Consider the following 16,610-nt stretch of genomic DNA (forward strand, 5'->3'; position numbering starts at 1 on the left):
AAAAACTTTTTAAAATGATTTCATGTATTTCTTTTTTAAAAATAGATTTTTTTTTCTCATATAATATCCTAGTGATAGTTTCCCCTCCCTCCACCCTTTGCTCTTCGTCCCTATGTCTCCTCCCACCTGGATCCACTCTCTTTCTATTTCTCCTTAGAAAAGAACAGATTTTTCAAGGAAAATAATAAAATATAATAAGAGAAAACAAAAACCAATGCATTGGAATCCTCCACCCTTTGCTCTTTGTCCCTATGTCTCCTCCCACCTGGATTCACTCTCTTTCTATTTCTCCTTAGAAAAGAACAGATTTTTCAAGGAAAATAATAAAATATAATAAGAGAAAACAAAAACCAATGCATTGGAATTAGACGAAAGGAAAAGAGTTTAAGAGAAGAAACAAAAATTAAGAATCCCGTTAAAACACTAACCGAGAAGACGTAATATATTTGCAGACCCATGTATGTGTGTGGAGACTGCGCATTTGTTTCTTGACTGCTCAGGCACAAATAATCACACAGAAACTATATCAATTGCAACATAGTTAGGCCAATAGCTTAGGCATCTTTCTAGCTAGCTTTTATATCTTAAATTAACCCATTTCTATTAATCTATATATTGACATGAGGCTGTGATTTACTAGTAAGGGTATAGCAGGCATCTTTCTCTTTTGGCGGCTACGCGTTGTCTCCCTGACTCTGCCTTCTCTCTATATATATATCCCTTCCATACTGGCTATATTCTGCCTTCCTATAGGCTGAAGCAGTTTCTTCATTAACCAATGGTTATAAAACATATTTACAGCATACAGAGGGGAATCCCACATCACATGTAGACCCTATACATGTTGCCTCAGTCTCTATGAGTTTATATAAGCATTTTTCATGCTGATTTAAAGGGCCTTGTTTTCTTGATGTCTCCCATCCACCTGGCTCTTACACTCTTCCTTCTTTTCTACAGGGTTCCCTCTGGCATGAGGGAAGGGACTTGATGGAAACGTCCTCTAAACAGCTAAGTGTTTCAAGGTCTCTCTCTTACTGAAAGATGTGTGGCTGTGGATCTCTGATTTTATTCACATCTGGTGCAGGATGAAGCATCTCTGATGGTGGATGGAGAAAGCACTGATCTATGAATTTAGCAAAATATCATATGGAGTTATTTTATTCCACTGTTTATTTTTAAATCCTAGGTTCCTGGTCTATATAACCTCAGATCCTTGGTTACCTAAGAATTGTTAGATATAGTTCCTATCTCAGGAAGTGGACCTTTAGTCAAATAAGATAGTGGTTGGCTATTTCCGTGAGCTTTGTGCCACCATTGCCCTGGCATATCTTGCAGCCATGACACCATTGTTCATTAAAGAAAAATCCAAATGTTAAACATCATCATCAAGCCCTGCAAAAATTCTTTGGTCTCTTGGGAGAATTTTACAAATGGCTAACTCTAGATGAACCACTTAGGTCAATTTGGAAGTTACTTGAAGTAGTAGAATAAGAGAACTCTTACAATCCTAAAATAATGAAATATTAAGGACATGAAACACAGCTGCCTGTAGAACTTTTTGACTTAGGAAAATGCCTTTTTATGTGGGTGTGCATTAGATAAAAATCACTATTAGGATTTCACAAAGAAAATGCTAATTTTATTTGTAAAGTAATAACTTGTCAATGATATATCAAAGACATGAGAAAAAAACAATTTTCATTGTAAATTTCAAATCAGTTTTTAGTTCTGGGCCTTATAACTGCAAATTCTTTTCTTTACTCTACTCCCAGGTCTTTCAGAAATATTCATATGGAATATTCATATTTTAACAACAGTGGAGACTTCAGAAACAGAACAGACTCAACAGTTCTCTTACTAACTGCCATTAGCCGTGGGGCATTAGATTCCTGATAAATAGACATACTTGTAGAAAAAACATTTGGTAATATTCTATGTTTTATTTTCTTATATCCTTTCATGAGCTCATCTGAATTGGAAGTGCTCAGACAAGAAGGTCATTCAGAAAGGCATAAGACAACTTAGTGAAATGTGGCAAATTCTGAACAACCTGCCAATTTTTGAGCTAGTTGCAGAATTTTTTCCCAAACATTATGTAAGAAAGACTCTTAATGGTCTATACAGGTGACTATTTGTGAGTCATTTTTCCTTGGATAATCTTCACCTATAATATTAAATGCTTGTATATTTTGACAATAACTATGACAGTGGTTTTTAAATAATTTATGTCCTTTTAATGATGACGATGTTGAACAGTTTTTAACCTAGGTACCTATAAAATATCACTTGAATTTAATTTAAACTGTTTTATAAACATGTTGTTACAAAGTTCTCTGTATATCAGATATCTCATTATCCCCAGCACAATTTTTTTGTGGTTTTCATTTGACAATAAAGAAAAGAATGATAAAGAATCTGGAGCATATTGTCAGAGGAAAATAGAAGATCAAATAGCACATATCCCCCCTTGGTATTTGGCATCTGTGGTGAGAATGTCAAGTCTCTTATTTTATCATGAGACAAAATTAGAGTATAATTGGAAAAAATCAACATTTTATTTTATCAAGGTTGTAATATGACTTTAAGTTCATACTTTTTCATTATTTAGTAATATTTTACCTTAGGGATGAAAATAAAATCAAATCTTATCTTACTAATTTACATCTAACTCTATATTAGGCCTCAATGTTAATCCAAAAGGATTGGAATATTAGAAGCTTTAGTCACAATGTTCTGTGGCTATTGATTCATAACTTAAAAGAATTCCAGGAACTGTCCTGTCAGTTTTTTATTCAGAAATGGATTTTTTTGGAAGAAAAATGTGTTTGTCTTAAAATTTTGAATTTGATGAGTTTTGAAGTCTATGCAGCTATAGTACACATTCAACTGTTCATGGGCAGTTTTGTTTTTTTTAAAAACAAAACATGTTTTGTTTACTGATTCTTTGGGAGTTTAACAACATGTACCTCAATTTCACTTATCTCTCAGTCTTCCGATATGGGTCCCTCACTCTCACAATGTCCTCCTCAAAATATTCAAAAGAATATTAAAACAAAGAAAGACACTAAAACCAAAACAAAACAAACAAACACCCTTTTATCCTCCATCTTTACAGCCTCTCCACCACCACTCCATTCATCTTATTGGCACTGAGGATTGAGGGTTGTAGTGTATCACACAGTGTATCATTTTGTCTAATCAGTTTTACTTGCAAACGTTCATTGCAATGAATCATTGGTCTGGTATACCATCATTACTGGATCATCATTGAAACTCTACTGCCATACTCTACAGTTACCACAAGTCGTATGTAGATCCTGCAGTTAGGTTCCATGCGACCAGTCCCTTCACGAACTCCAGCAGGATATAGACGGAGTAGACATTAAGGTGGGCCAGCCTAAGAGCCTGGATATGGGCCTAGGTGGCAGCTGAGCTGGTTGGTCTGGACCACTAGGGCTACTCCCCTCAGGGGATGGGTGGAGCCAGCTCTTCTACACCCATGCAATCAGGGTCAGTTGACCTAGAGTGAGAGTTTGGGAGGGCAGCTCTCCCATTAGGGTCACAGCCAGTTCTCTTGCTGTAGTTTCCAGTGTGCGACAGAGCCAGCTCAGCATGGCCCTCTGCTTTCATCACGCATGGTTGCTCTGAACCCCTGTGGTGACACAGGCCCCAGATATGAACACAGACCTCCCTGCTGCAGCATGACCATGAATGTAGACATGGCCCCCAGCAGCAGCTCTGGCACGGAGGACATTATGGCTCTGGATGAAGCACTGGCCACTCAGATCAGCATGGCTCTGGCAGTCATCCTTAGTCTTAGAGAACAATCAAAATGCTTCATAGTGAATAATCCAAATTGCATGCCTCACAAACATTTCAAAACATTTAGACAATATACAAAAACACAGAGGCAGACCTAAATACAGACTGACATCTGTGGTACATCTTCGTTTTTCTCTACTCAATGGAATAACTTTGACTGTCCCCTCTTTTTTGTTTTCTTTAACCTTATCCTTCTTGGGCTGGAGAGATGACCCAGGTTGAGAGTTTCCTGAGTTCTATCCCCAGCCACCACTCGGTGGCTCATTACCATCTATGATGAGACCTGGTGATTCTTTCTGGCCTGCAGGCATACGCACAAGCAGAACACTGTATATGCAATAATAATTATGAAAAAGACTTTACCCTTCTTAAACACCTGTATAAAGCCACTTCAGGATGTAGAGACTGGTATCCATGCAAATCCTGGGAGCGTCACTCATACTACCAGTTCCCCATGGGTAGGGTTTCTGTGATCACCTGGAAGTATCTTTCAGCACTGGAATACAACCAGATACTTTTGTTCAAAGAAACTTTGAACAAATAACCAAAATAATTTAATTCAATCCAGGAAAAACATCTTACCATTATCAAACCTAGATCCATACACATACCCCTTTATGAAAATATTGTATTAATTAAAACAAAATAACCATTTAATAAAGGCCTGTTAACAGCTATACTACCCATAACTCATACACTTTATTTTCACTGTTTGTGCAAGGTTATGGGATCCAGCTTATTCATCTTCTGCTTCATGCCCCTACCTGGAACATGAATTTCTCTATGCTTTCCTCATGAGAAGACAAATGCTAATCTACAGAGCTTCCTCAATATCAACATACAAGTGTTGGCATTATCCCTAACACAGCATGAAGCTTAGATATAGGGAACTAGGCCAAGTTAAAATCCTTTGTAAATAACCAAGCTTTAAAGTTCTAAGGACACCAAATTTATTTATTCTAGACAAAGAGCAAAAGACAGAACATTATTCAGACAAACAGAACACTAGTTTCATGTTCCTGAGGGTAGAGTCTAGTAGTTCCAGAACTTTGAATAGGTGTTTCTGCTTAGTTCTTGCAATTATATGTATTAACAATTTGCTTTTATGGATTTGGATGTAGGATTAGATAAAGATTATAGAGCCAAAGACATAAAGACATGGCAAGCTTCCACCTTTGGAAAACACTCGAGTACTACCAACATTTTATAATCTGCAGTTTCTGTGAAGATCGTTCATCTACATGGCAATACTCTGACTACAATCTGTAACAGTAGTTACAGGCTATCTTAACCTGCCACTTACATGTTGGAAGCCAAAGCCTGGTCCTATGCAAAGCTCTAAGTATTCAATTGTTGAGCCATCTTTCAGCTCAAATGCCATTAATTCAAGTTTATAAATCTTATATTTATTACTTTAAATATTTTATCTAAAATACTTGTCTGACATAAATTACATTTTAAAAATGCATTAGCTTTCCCAAACTTTATTGAATTAAAATATACTACTTTGGAAATGCTTAAATGATAAATATAAATTTCTATGTTAATTTATCTTGTAACTCCATCTTCAGCTACTAATTTTTGATTATATATTTAACTTCTCTACTCTTTGCTCTTCTATCCAATTTTAAATGTGAATTTCCTGACTATATGACAAGGCCTCCCCAGCTCCTGATGGCCACAAGCCAGGAGTCTCTAGCACTGAAAGAATAATGAAAACGAATCAGCTGACTACCCATTTCTGCCCTTTTCTGTTTTCTACAATTTTTTGTAACATTCCCATCATCTCCCTATTTTCACAGAAAAAGGTATGCTTTTACCTGGTGTGGGAGGTCCTACTGTCTTTGTGTTGCTATCATTGGTTAATAAAGAAACTGTTTTGGGCCCTTGTTAGGGCATAACTTAGATAGGTGGGGAAAATTAAACAAAATGCTGGGAGGAAAAAAGAAGAGTTAGAGAGAGATGCCATGGAGCCGCCAGAGTCAGACATACTGAATCTTTCTTGGTAAACCACTGCCATGTGGCAATATACAGATTAATAAAAATGGGTTAAATCAAGATGTGAGAGTTAGCCAATAAAAGTTTAGAACTAATGGGCCAAGCAGTGATTTAATTATTATAATCTTTGTGTGATTATTTTGGGGCTAAGCTAGCTGGGCAGCCGGAAAGAACAAGCAGCCTCTCCTTGCAACAATTGGTGCTTCAACGTGGTCAACTAAATCCACGTAAAACCTGAGAGTTTACCTATGTACCCATTTTTTTCCCAAGGGTCTGATTCCCTGATTGCATGAATACTTTAAAGAGGAATTCACCAGATGCGCATTTATCTCGTGTCAGTCACCTTGAAACATTCCCAAACTTGGCGCTGATCCTGGAACTCTAGTCAAACATCTTGCTTCTGTATGACAAATCTCTTCTAGACACCTGTGTCTGGTTTTCACCATTCTATCCAAGTTGGAGATGCCCAATTCCATCTAAACCGTCAAACACTTAACATCAAAACAAAATGATTTATTCTTGGTCAGAATGCTCAAGTAATAGATATTTATCTGCATGGCTACAATGCAAATTCTTCCTCCTTTGGCCCACAACTTCTCAACTTTTAATTTGAGGAGTACTATTGTTAGCCATCTGTAAGGAATTGGGCTACATACTTCACAAATCTACAGATTAGTAGAAACTTTATTTTGTTTGTTGCTTTAGTTACAATAATGTGACTGAAAGTGACAAACCAGATCTGGCTACTTCATTAAAAAGTAAAAAGGAACTTTACATATATAGATTTAAGTATTGTCAAATGCTAAATAAATAACTTGCTTATTTTGGGATATAAGGACTCCATATTATATCATCAATCTCAAATTATAAACCAAAAAGATTGTTTTTTTCTCATATTATCTGATCATAAGGGTCACATAAAATACACAAACTCTTTATATATGTATATATAATTTTTTTTCATAGACTATTACTACCAAGGAATAAATTATAACAACATGGCAGTCAAACATTTTCTCCATTACCTGACGTTAGTATAGTTTTTGCTGGCTTGTTGCTACTGCCTGTGTGTGATCTTGGTTTACCGGGGGCAAGGGGTGAGAAGACGCAGAGGCAAAGACATAAGACTCTGAGGGATTCCAATACAGAAGCTGTTTATTGTATAAAAGGTCGGGTTTTTATGGGGTTAGGGAAATTAAGCTGTCACAAATACATTTCTGGTTGGTCCTTTTGAAACTAATGGTCACTGCTGATGTGTTGTGATTGGCTAGGAACCCGCATCATTAGCTACCATGCTTTCTGTCTGCTGGCGGGTAGTCTCTGCCAATTTCTCTTACTCATTTTGCGTGCACTTGCTTTGCTTGTGCTCTTGCCCTGCATCAGTTAGAATGAATAACTGGCAACTGTTTTTCTTGTGGCACGCAGTCAAGCCCAGCATTTTTCAAAACACCCATGGACATCCAAAAGCTAGTGCTTTTTAGGGTTGTTAAGTACTTGAAAAGAATCAGGTATTGATTGAAATTCCATTTCTTTTATGTACCAAAAATAAAAGAAATTTACATGTAAAGCAGCTTTATTTGTACTAACTTAAACTTGTAAGAATCCAGATGTCCATCAATAATAAAACTGATAAGAAAAATAGCATATTTCATAGTGAACAAATATTCAATCAAGCAAAACATAACAGAGAATTACTCCTAAATTAATGTATTTGAAAACTTAATACTGAAAGAAAGGAAGAAAACAGACATACAATGCTGAATGTTTTATTATTGCAAAGTTAAGTAATAAAGAAAAACTACGTATAGGCATGGAATTTTAAGGGGAAAGGGTAGGCCACACTTGTCTCAACTAGTTAGACTTGACCATCTCTGGTCATTAATGGACCTATTAAGAAACTAGGTAATGGTGAGAACAGAGAAATGAGGGTTACTCAATGAGACCATATTGGGAAGTATAAAGAGATCATACACTGAGTCTGTCTTTACGACATTGACTTGGGTTTTAGACATAAAGAGAGGATGAACTTAGGCATGTATTAATGTTGGAATTACTAAGCAATCTGAGTGTCAATCAAGGTGCAACATGATTGATCATGATTTCTGTTCTGGTCCTGAAAGGTGGTTTCATATTGCTGAAGAAATCATTATTATTATCATCACTGACAGGAGCAATCTGGCTCCCATAAAATGATTCCTCCTGCTCTAAAGTGCAGTCTTGCCATAATTGACAATCACCTATGTTGGGAGGGTTCAATTTTATGAGGACCCGTTTTGTCATAAAGATGGTTATTATTCACTCAGAACCCAAGGTATCTCAAAGTTTGAAATGATGACTTGTTTTCTAATGCTTTTCGGGGCACAAGAACAGGACCCTAGAAAAACCAACAGTCAGAGAGACAAGAGACATAGATGCTAAATAAAATAAAAGAATAGAAGTCCGGTTTTTGTTCCTTTGAGAAGATAAAGCTTGTTTTGCAAAAGCTGTTCCCATGTGCCTGTCATATAACTAGTGATTGCTTCGTAGTGGTGGGAGGTAGAAAGTTTTACCCAAAAGTGGCATGAAGAAATCCTCTTGGAATGATGGAAATGTTCCATGGCAGGATTTCAATGGTGATTACATGGGTTTATACAATCTTACAAATGGACTAATGGAAAGAGTTTTGATGTGTGCATTTCATTGTATATAAATTGTAACTCAAAATGAATTTAAAGTACAAAACCATAGGAGAAAGAGAGAAGTCGAGTACAAAAGAGCTGCCCATAGAGCACATCCCATATGTAGCCAGGACATCATATCTTAGTTTGTACTCATGAAATTCCAGTCTTTTTTTCCCCTGTTTTGTGAAAAACTGGTATCCTTGGCAATTTTTAACTAATTCTGAACCCTCCCTGTATTTTTTTTATTTTCCTCTTTCTTTTTTGACATCATGAAATGCTTCTAATTATGAGACAACCATCTCTTGATTCTGATTCTGTAAAATCATGATTATGTTTAATAAACCCCTGAAAAGAATTGAAAACAAAGCCATAAAATTGAGCAGCCAACATTTTCAGGCATTAGCTTTAACTGTTAGAGCCATGATGTCTGCGTCACCCTATTAGATAGCAAGTTAAATATTAGCTATTTAAATATTGGCAATGACCACTTCCTCATATTCCACAGCTTGTAAAACCATGAACTTAAACTTCAGGACTCTAATTACTAGTCAGAGAAATGGGATCTGAGGCATGCCTCTGGCTCAGAGAGAAGATGTAACATCCTAAACTGCCTTAATGACTGTGGCTCAGAAGGTCCTAAGCCCCTAAGAGATTATCCAAATGGCTCTGCTACTTGCCTAGGCAGAGCCTTAGTAAATCTGCCCTGCAGACTTTCAAAACAGCATTTGACTTTCCTAAAATGTAAGTTGTCACAATGGTCTCTCTAGCTAAGGTTTATCCTTAGGGCACGAGACCATTTTCCTCCATAACAGTCCGTTTGTTGACTGTCCACTCTCAACTTTTATGATGCACACTTTATAATAAATCATTCCTGTACTCTACATTACAGTCTGTGTAAGTCATCTGAATGCTTTGGTGGAGATCACCACGACGACTAAGGAGCACAGGGAAGGACAGAAGCAGATCTAGCATTGTCTGGATTATTATTGGGTAGACACTAGAAAACATCTACTCACCTGTAGAGGAAACCAAAGCAGACCAAAGTAAGAATAATACCAAAGTCTAACTTGGTGAACTGTGTTACAAGCTGGGGGACTTCAGCTCCAGGTTCTTTTCGAGTAATATCTATGAGGACTCTGTGCCCTTCTCCCCAGACCAAGCAAGAGAATTGTTTTTATGATGATTCTTTACTAGAAACTTCAATATCCAAGGCATCCATAGGGTTTACAATCTTAATAGGCATGGGAGATTGATAATGGGCAACACACAGGCAATTCAATATCACAATTATTAATCCTACTAAACCTAATACATAAAACCAATTCATAACCTTAATCTAACTTATCACTTATCCATAAAACACTTCTTAACCTTAATACAACTTCTCCATTACTTATCTATAACCTTAATACAACTTATCCGTTACTTATCTATAAAACACTCCTTAACCTTAGCTTATCCATTAATATTTCTATAAAACACTTCTTAACCTTAACTTATCCATTAACATCCTCATCTTATCAATTATCCATAAAATATCTCTTAACATTTCACACATTAACATATGTATTAACACGTCTATGCTTTTCTCTTAACATCTCATACACACATGAAATAGCATCATATGACCTGGTATTCCCTGGCTTAAAAAGGGCTTATTGAATTTCTTCAGGCTGGGCTCTTGTCCGCACTGGGGGCTGGGTGGTGTAGATCAACTCTTGACCCCGTAGTCTGTGCTCGGGAGATAAGATTCCAATGTCCCATTCCAGGCTGGTATCAGGTAAGGCCTTGGACTCAGCTTTCGGGTGACTGAGTCTCGGGAGACAAGGCTTTAGCTTTGCTCTCGGGATGGCAAAGCGTTCTGAAAGGCAGAGTATCTAGTCTGTTCTCGGGAGACAGACCTTCAATGTCCTCTCTCAAGGAATGAGGCTTTGCATTCGGGCATGCAAGGCGTTAAATGTCTGTTTTCGGGAGACAAAGCTCTGTACTCAGAAGACAAAGCATTAAATGTTTAGGCAAGGCGTTTAATATTGCTGCTTTTCGGGAGGCAGGCTAGGAGGATCTCTCTTTCCATGGAGGCCTGATGCCAGAGCCATTGTGAGAAGTGAGATAACCGTCCTGCTTCAGCCCCCTCTTTTAAGTTAGTTCGAAACTGCCCCTCGTTTGATTCTTCCGATAACCAGGTGTCCTAAGTTATCAGTATCGACTGGCTACAAGGAGTCCCTCTTGTGTGGCAAGATTATTTCGTTACCACGGTTGCTTGCTGCAGTCCCCCCCATCCGGCAGGGCCAGATGGGTGTGGCAGCCTTCAAGCAGGCAAATGTTCTCTTAATATTTCACCTTAGTAATTTTCCACACCACACACAAGAAGAAATGCTTTTACATTGCACCAAGTTACACTCATTCTTATTCTATAATTTTCCTGCTCTATCTACACTACAGATTCGCCTTTATTCATTTAGAGGAATCTGCTTCCATGCTCATTGCAGAACTGATAAATTTTACTGGGCTTACTCACAGGGATATGGCTAAGAGGTTACTTCCAGGAGCAAAAATTACTCAAAGATACCTCCATCCCCACAGCCCACTGAGCATAGGGGACAGCAGCTGAAAGCTGGGGACCTGGAGGTCACTGCATTGCCTGCAGCTCTACAGGTTGGTAAGTGTCCCTTCCAAAGAGGTTTGAGCATCTTCCAGGCAGTTCAGCTTGTCCAAGCATCTTTGAGCAGCCCTTATCACTTACCTATGCTTGGAAAGGGCGGGTCTTAGTGAATCTGATCGGTGTCGGTAACTTCTTGAATTTATTTTGAGTTGTTTACTTCTTATATCTACTTCCTCATATTTAGTGAATTTCCCTGCAGGATGGAATGCTTCAACTCAACATCCTATTATTTTACTTTCCTGTAAATATCTTATTCTAAAATATCCTTGCTTTAACTCCTCTTAATATCCTTTTTTCAGTAGCTTCCCTCCAAGGAAGGTTTTAATCCCAGGGGAAGAGTCTATATAACACTCAGCCGTACATTCCAGTGTTTTCACCTGATCACAATTCAAATTGATTTTATCTAAATTCTAGTCAGGTGTGCATTCTCGTCTCTTGGCTTGAGACCATTGAATTCCCCGCTCTCTGAAGCTTATGACTTTCCACATACACTCGCAACCCCGCTTCTGGCATCTCCCTGCTTCCTTCATGTGTAAGTTCCTTGGGTTACTCATCTTACTCCATTTAACTTAAAGCTCCTGCTATATCTATGCTAACCTAACTCAGGTGTCCTTTTCTAAGGAAGGCTGACTACATTTATGCAATATTTTCTAGATGTCTGCATTGATGTGTATATCCTGTATCAAATAGGGAATGCTAGATCTCAAATAATGTCAATAACACATTTTGGACAATGTAATAACTGGGTGCTAAAGGGAAGGTAGAGATTCTCTTGAGGCCATTGGCCTTTGATCCACTGTGATCAGATCAGTGGCTCTTCTATTTTTGCTTTTCTCCAAATCTTTCCAGATCCTTCCAAGAAAGAAATCAAGTCCCACCTTTACTACAAATTAATACAAAAATAAAGAAAAGTGAAAATTGGTCACTGCTAGCCAAGGCAACCCTGAGATCAGGTGAAGCAGGCTTCCCCCAGCTCCTGGACTACCTACTGAGTGGGAGATGTGCTGGGTGTACACTGTTGCTTTTCCTTTCTCTTGTAGATATATAATTAACATACCATTAATACCTATTGATTCGCATCTCAGATATATCCTTCATAATTGGAAGAAATTTGATTCTAAAATCTTATAAGAAAGATGTTAATTTGTCCTGAGGAGTTATTTTTTTAAATCATTTATAAACAACTAGAGGGTGGTTTATTGTAATAACCCAGCATTAAGCAAATGATGTAAACAGTAATTGTAAAGTAAATGCCCAAGTAGTAACTATTCACAAAACACCCAATGAAAGCTCACAGGGAGAGAGAAAAAAAGGCACGCAGACTCCTTTCAGTCTTATCAAGAGACTTAGCATCAGTTCTGACTTTTCTGCCATAGGAAACTGGCAAATAAATGGTGATTCTGTTTCGAGACATGTCACTGGAAGACAAAACCGTGTATCTAGACATCTTTGGAAGATATGTTGCCTTTAATATGGCAAAAATAAAGACACTGAGATTACTGTCTCAAAGACTGAAAGACTCTCAGGTTGTAGACCAGAGCGGGATCACTCCTGGTAGTCTTTCAAGTCTATTTTCATTAAATCTAGGAGAAGTCTTGCTGTCACAGTAGTGGGACCTCCGACTCTTTTTTATTCTCATATCCTAGGCAATTAGTGTCTGATTCTTGTCAGTTTGTGGGCCTCAGTGTGACTCCCATGATCAAGCATATCACTTTACCATTAGGATATAAAATAATCTACTCCTTAGCCTTGCTTTTATATTAATATTGGAGTATCACTTTCTTTATTGTGAAGATACCTATTGATAAATGGGAATCTAAGTTTACTTCAAATCCTACAAAATCCTTAAGTAATGGCCGTGACCATTTCACCTGATAGGATACAGTTCTCACAGGTCTCCCCATTAAACCCCAAGAACGGCTACTAACATATCAGGTATGACCATCATAACCATATCAGTTACAGGCAGATTAAAGCATTCTTATGTTATTCTTAACCATAAAGATTAATTTTTTTCCAATTCAAAACCCCAGCATGACTCTAATCTCTGATCAGCAAATTTCCCTATTATGGGATTTTTTGTTTGTTTGTTTCTGCCAAGTCACCGGTAATGTCCCAAGCTAACCATTAAAATTAGTCTTCAGTCTCACCTTCTGAGCTTTCTGCAAAGCCAGAGTGTTTTCTCCCTGATCACTTCTCTGTAACTAAATCTCCAGGAATCAGACACTATCTTCAGCCTCTAAGATCTCGGTCCTGCAGAAATACTGAACTAGCTAATCAGACTTCTAGTTAAAAGGATTTACTGTGAGCCTCACCTTACCTGCGGGTAATGTTACTGAAAGCCTTTACCCTTCCCATTTGGCTCTAAGTTGATGCTTAAGCTTCATGGATGCCCTTTGTATATTTAAGTGACTTTCTAGTTGTTAAAGCCTGATATTTAAGACGGTTTGTCTCCAGACTCAGTGAATTCCCATAGGGTGCTTAAGAATATGAGTTCCAGAACCAGCCTGGTGTGTTGGGAAAATAAACCAAACTCCATTTTCCACAGAGAACCTGTGAAAGTGCAAAATAAAACTTAGAAGGAAAGCCCTCAGGGCCAACAATTAACTCCTCCTTGGAAAGTCCCTCTGTCTGTTCTTTTATCTTTTCCTACATCCATCAAGGTACTAGGCATGCCATCAGTCTTGAGCTGTGCCTTAGAAAAGGACATCTGTGGAGGAAACCCCCAAGGAATGCTAACTCCCCGCTCGCCATCCACCCCACTTTACCCCCAGCCAAAGACCCTTGGTAAAGTGAGCACTTCAGTAGCCTTAAATGTCTGCTTAAAGGAGCAAAGTAAAAGCATGACTTTTGCTCCTCCCTCATTGGAAAGATACACCTTGCTATCTCTCTGCCTTGTGTTCCTCAGTCTTTTTTCTTTTTTCTTCTATGTCCATGATAACAAGCTGTAAATTACCTTGCCAATTTACCTTTGGCATGACATCACTGGTCCTAAATGTTTTCCATTGGTAAGGTCATTCAGTTTCCATTTTTATTCCATCCATAGGACTAGAAGACATTATATTCACCCAAAGGGCTCCAAACCACACTTACCAAGGAGTTTATCTATTCTTTTGGCTTCAGATAGCCTCATAGTGGCTGTGGGGAGGAGAGTTGGCACTTAATGCTGCTACAGAGGTTGAAAGCTGTGTGTATATTTGTCAGAAACATAAGTGAAAATCACATTTTGCATCATGTGAAAAGCATACTGTCAGACTGGGGATAAAGTAATGCTTGTGAGATGTGTTAGGGAACCAGTCCCAAGGCAGCTCTCACAGGAAATAATCCTTAGGCTCTGATATGCTAATGAACCAGTTACTGACTCAAGGCTGAGCTGGGAGACCCTACAGTGAAAAACTAAAGTCCCCTAAAATGACACAAAAATTTGAACTTTGGAAGCAGCTTGGGATTGCACTGCCCTGTTCCCATGACAAGGCACCAGCTTACCTGTGCCCTGATCTCCATCAGCAAAGGGACATTGAAACTGGCCGCTGTGTGATGCTGGCTCCAGCGACCTTGGAGTTCCTCCAGAACCATTGCTGAATTCACACACACACCTGCCTGCATGCTGGCCAGTGCTCTCAAGGATCTTCTGGAACTTCCAACAGTGTCGTGTCGTCCTCCTGGCCCCACACTGAAGAACTTCTTAGTGGATGCAGCCACGTCTATTCTCAAAGTGCCCTCACTCAATAGGATTCCCCAGCAGAAGGCTGCAGCATTTCCGGCCCACCCCCTACCTTTTGGTGAGATGTCTGTTTACATGAGACTACTTTATCTTTATAATGACATAGGGTTGTAAGGACATAAGCTTACCATACTCTTTATAATAGTATGGTAGTGTAATGAATGTTTGTGTTCACAAACTGAGCACATTCAGAAGGTAAGTCTTGTGTCTCCATCTTAATTGTCAAATACCTCACAGACCATCGGCAGAGCTAGTCAGACGATTTCTAATAAAATTCCTATGCTGTCTCACCTGCTATATATGGTCTGAAAAAAAAACAATTCCATCCATTTCAGATACCAGCACTATCCCTTCTAAATGATAGATTTTTAATTGGCTCTCTGGATTTTTAGGTAGAAATTAGTTACAACTATTCTAATCTTGATAGTGATTCTGGTTTTGAACCTTGCATACTTAGCTGCTGTCTTGATTTTATCTACTCCAATTTAGTCTATCTGCTCTGAGATGGTTCTCCAAGGCCTGGAAATGAGCAAGGCAAAACTCCTAAATTCGTGTATGTGCCACTGTGACTACAAGTTGTCAGGTTGACTTCATGCCCACCTACTGAAGGATTTTAGGGATTCAGCTCTTGAGGGGATTGTAGCTAGTCAAGATATTACCAGACTCAAAGGTCATTGGTACTAGAATTCTCCCTCGTAATAACACTGAATACTGAAACCATGGGCCTTTATTAACTGATTAGAAATGGAAACTGATTCTTATCTTTAAAAGCAGAAGTACACATGCAAAACTTGTTTGCCTCAAGTTGTACCATACAAACATTCTACTCTGTGGTCTACCTGCAATTTCTGAGTGTAAGACCAGAGCAGGGAATCTTACAGGAAACTCTCTGTCCTTAAATACTTACCACCAGCACCCCACTGTTGGGTTGTACTTATTACCAACACCATCAACACCATTGTATTCATCACCACAACCACCACCACCGCTGCACACTGGTTTGCTGTAGCATGCTGATTGTATTTGTTTTTCAAATCCTTCACTCTATATCATATGTTTCAACACTTCTTGTTTGTATAGAAGGTTTATTTTAATAATTCTATCCAATTTTACTTGCCAGAATCTTTGAAACCATTTCAAGTAGTCTCATGCAGTGGTCCTTGGTTTCCATATTGATGATTAAGCTTTCGAGGAATAAACTAAATTCTCCATAGCCTTCTTCAGTTCTTCCCTACCTTTACATCTCTTCTTTCTTTGAGTGGGTGATGCCACCATCCTACTTGGTGTTTCTCTCTTTTGTTTGTTTGTTCTGTTTTTTTTATCTTTTTTATTACTTCCAGTATAGTAGATTAATAGTGCACTGTCGTTTCACACCCTTCTTGTATTTCTTACTTATACATGCACACATTCTAATGAATATTCCGAAACATTGTTATCCAAAAAATAAATTCTAGCCTTTGTCAAGTTATAAATCCAGTGTAACTTTTTGCCTCTACATCAATAGGACATTGCAGAACTAGTTAGCATTTTAATACACCATTGCTATATTCCATGCTACAAATCTGTTCTTGCACTTTCTTCAAACTACTGAACCAGTTTAGAGAAATGTGTTTTATGCAAGACTCTTAAGAAAGTGCTAAAATAATATTATATCATGTCCAATTATTTTAAGAATGTTTACCTCCTGCTGTGCAAAACCTAATAGTAATTTAGTTTTGCCTGAGGCAGTGCAGGGAGTCTTCCT

This window comes from Alexandromys fortis, unplaced genomic scaffold (genome assembly GCF_014885135.2).
Source record: "Alexandromys fortis isolate MF-2015 unplaced genomic scaffold, M_Fortis_MF-2015_v1.1 scaffold_38, whole genome shotgun sequence".
In the NCBI taxonomy this organism is placed as follows: Eukaryota; Metazoa; Chordata; class Mammalia; order Rodentia; family Cricetidae; genus Alexandromys; species Alexandromys fortis.